Below are 4,338 nucleotides of genomic sequence, written 5' to 3' on the forward strand. Positions count from 1 at the left end.
TTTAGAAAAGCTTGATTAGGGTTTTGTAATTTTAGTCTTTAACGGTGTTTAATCGTCGCCTGCCTGATCTTGTCACGTAGGTAAGAATATATCTATTTAAGTGAGTCCTATCACTACGTATCATTGTTTAATTAATGGGTGATACTATGTCATTAATATTCCTGACGCATATAATTTTTCTCCTTGATTAGATCGAGAGACTACCAAATTAGTAGTAGTTCCGTGGATTATAATTAATGGATGGTTTTGAAAAGCTTGATTAGGGTTTTGTAATTTTAGTCCTAACGTTGTTTAATTGTTGCCTGATCTTGTCACGTAGGTAAAAATGTATCTATTTCAGTGAATCATATCATTACGTATGAGTGTTTAATTAGTGGGTGATACTATGTCATCGGTACCCCTGACGCATTAAAGTTTTTCTCCTTGATTAGATCCAGAGACTACCAAATTAGAGGGAGTTTTGTTGATTTGGTACCTAAAGCACTTTTTTAGCAAAATTTTAGCGTCCATCTTTGATGAAATGATAGGCACTGTATTAGACTATTATGAGGCTTAGAAAGTGTTGAAAGACACGATAGAAAGTGACACATGTCTTTGAACCTTTGTTGAATGCTGTTGTTTTATTTGTTCAAGTGGTTGGGACTTGTAACAACCCCTTTTTTTTTTTTTTCTATTTTTTCTTTTTTTCTTTTGTGAAAAAGGAACATGAAGATTGGTTTTCATGTTCTTGTGAAACTTTTGGTTGCTCTAATTTGCTTTTCTAAAACGAAAGTTCACTCTGATCTTATAAAATTAGGTAGTAGACAGATAATTGAGAAAACAATTTTGGTGCATTTTAATTCGCGTGTGTTAACTGATATTATAAAACCAAAAGACCAGTAAAATGCTACTGATACAGTGAGTTTCTGATTAAATTCATTGCATTTTATTATTAGCTAGCTTGCACATTAGTCTCTCATAACACTCAAACTTGGATATAAATACCAAAAATTAATTGTTAAAAAGGATCATAAGATGAGTTGGCATATAGTGGACCGAAAATTTTCTAGGCCCTTACTTTTTAAAAAGAGGTCAGAAGTTCAGCCTTAATAAAGGCATGTGTACATAAGAATCAACTAAGAAAAAGAAAAAAAAGGTTATTATATGGATTTGTGCACGTGTAAAAAAAATTTAATTCTCAATAAAAGAGATACATTCACCATAGGTATAACTTTTATGCTATGTACAATAGTATGGAATTGGCATTTTGAAATTAAAATCGAAGGAAAATTAGTTTATTTTTAAGTAATGAATATACTTCCTAGTTACAAATCTTACCGACACGTGGGAAAATATACATGATATCTTAATCCAATTGATCTTATTATATGACCATTTGTTTGACCACTGTTCTTAGGCTGGGCTTGATTGGGCCTACATAATTTGATTTCCTTTTTAAAACAATTTAGCCCTGTTAGGTTAGTGAAAGGCCCAATTTAGTTCAGCCCAGTTTCAGGTTATAAAGTGATTACCTAGATCTTTGTAAAATTAGTTGGCTGGTTGCATAAAGAAAAGAAATAATACAAATGGGGCCCAATAAATTGACTACTTGGTTACTTTGATCAATCGGATCGGGTCAGCAGAGCTCTATCAAGAGTCATAGCCGATTGCTGTGATTGAGATGGGCTAGTGGACTTTTCAAGAGATTGTTTTCGATTGAGAGACTGTTATGCACTGTGGTCCAAAATTCAGGCCCAGATTCCGTCATCTGGTCCAGCACCAGCACTGGGTCATACAGTTGGACTAGTCTGACTTATAGAGTATTTGTTATTTTATTTTTTATTTTTATACACTCATAGAAATTGATTTTTACTGGCCGTAATATCACCGGTTTAGAGTTTCAGCACCATTCTAGCTACTTTTGTATGGCACCAAGATGTTACTTCTATTCTCGCAAGTACTTGGTCAACTTAACTCCAGTGCACACCTTCGTTAACGCACTCCCCTCATGCGCTTACTAGTGTTGTAGTGGCCCTTACCCTCCCCTCACTTGGCTTGTACACTCACACACTAAGGCACTTAAGTTGGCAAGGAAATAACACTTCTATTACTTCAAAGAATGCTTTGTACAAGGCAAGCTCTTAAACTCTCGGCTCTCAAGACACACTCCAGGACTTGATGTCTACAAAATGAAGTCCCACTCCTATTTATAGGCATCCCCATCCCTAATGGACAGTTAGGATGCATTCTAACCTATGGTGGAGATCGATTCTCTAAAATCTTCTCACACTTTCTTCACACTTCTATATATATTTACAATATTCTAGAATTCTCAATACTACTCCACACAATTCTAGAGAATTTTAGAACCTTCCACACACTTCTACAATATACTACACATTTCTGCACATATCTGGAATCTTCCACACAACTCTAGACTACTCCGGAAGTGTGACGACCCTGGTTTTTAGGCCAGCATGTCCTGTGATGAATCGAAAATTTGACCCGATAACGGATCCAATATGCAGAAGCAAAAACAGAAAACAAGACTTTAAGAAGTCAAAGTGACCTTCCATGAGGTCATGGAACTCCATGTGAACTGATGCGGAAGCAAAAGGTCAAAATATGACAAATAAGCCCCCAGGGGCAAAATAGTCATTTTTGAAAAATATGGATTCGGGTGCCACCGAGCATACCGCTGGAAGGACAACGAAAAACTAATCAAGATGGGCTCAAGAATCGCATGATTCAGAGTCCGGGTGAAGGAGAAATGGCATGACGACGAAAAACGGACACTTAAAGCTTTAAGGGCAAACTAGTAATTATTCAGGAAGAACCGGGTGCAACCGAGCACACCGTTGGAAAGACAGCGAAAAATTGGTCAAGTTAAAAAAAAATTCACTTGAATCGGAGTCCGGACGAAGGAGAAAAGCCCAAAAGAAGAATTGATGTCGCGGCGGCCCGACGAGGGCCATGGAGCACACGGCGCCCATGCGCAAGCCCACCGGCGCGCATGCCGGGGCCCAAAGATATGGTTGGTGGCAGCCCTTGGCTGCTGCTACAATTTTTTTGATCTGCCAAGAACTGAGGCTTGAAACGGAGGTCAAGCTTTTCTGGAAAAACATGAAAAAGAAACCCCCCCTAAAATCGAGTTTTCTACCTGACTACGAGGACGGAATCGAAAAAAACTCACTGTGCGATCCCCAAAATGCCCCTAGATCATAACTGAACAAGAGGGTCATAAAACTGCTAAATGAAAACTGGAAGCTGAAACTTCACGAGGGATTTCCGGTACCAAGATGACATTTTCTGGAAAAACACGAATAAGAAACCCCCCCTAAAATCATGTTTTCTATTCAACCATGTCAAAAGAAGAAAATAAAACTGATGTGAAAGGTCCATAATGCCCCTAGATCAGAATATGCAAAAAAAATGCGAAATGAATTCACAAGAGGCTCAAAACACAAACGATAAAGTTTTCTCCGGAAACGACCATGCACGCAAACGTAACTTACCTATTTGGACGTGCTACAATGGTTCACGACTTAAAAATACCACCGATACAAAATCCGACCCCCCAACGGGTAAAAAGGTAAAAATGGAACTTGGAATGAAAACTCGGAATCCAAAAATACAAAACGGGATCAAATGACCGTTTGGCCCTTGGCCACACTTCAAATATGATTTATGAGACCGTATGAAAGAATGAGAATGGAATTTCCACACCCGATGCAACCATGGTGAAGCAATGACTTGCGATTTTTCAAGATTTTCACAATATTTCATGAAGTTAAAAAGTACATAAAATACAATATAATGTTTATTGGCCTCCGGCCTCATCTCATACATATCAAATACATTGAAAGAAGTGTGCTTAAGTACACATTACATACCTGGAATCAAATATACATATTTTGACATACAAGTCTACAAAATGACATTTCATGCTAACATTCGCATAAAATGGAAACTTGAAAGCTACACGACATCCAAGGAATGCTAGGCGTTATGAACCAAGTCTTCGTACCTGATATATGCCCCAGTATCGTAGGGGTGAGTAACATAAAGCTACTCGTAGGAGATAAGCATGCATCGACCTAGCATTTTACAAATTTATCACCATAAGGTGAAACATATTAAAGGGGTTTATGCCACCTAACGTCTATATCGAAATGAGACTCAGGGAGCATCCTAAGCTACCTTAGAGTGTTTCTAGCATAAATCACATCATCTATGCCATTTAAACAATATGGAAGCACGTTATACAAAGCAACAAGATATAGGTTCTTAAAGGTATTAACTTGCAATCTCGAATATAGAAACAACTAAAGTGATCATGTCACCTAACGTCTATGTTCT

This window comes from Cornus florida, unplaced genomic scaffold (assembly GCF_030987335.1).
Source record: "Cornus florida cultivar Cherokee Brave unplaced genomic scaffold, ASM3098733v1 CherokeeBrave_3.0.0_Hap2_Chr02, whole genome shotgun sequence".
NCBI classification, from domain to species: domain Eukaryota; kingdom Viridiplantae; phylum Streptophyta; class Magnoliopsida; order Cornales; family Cornaceae; genus Cornus; species Cornus florida.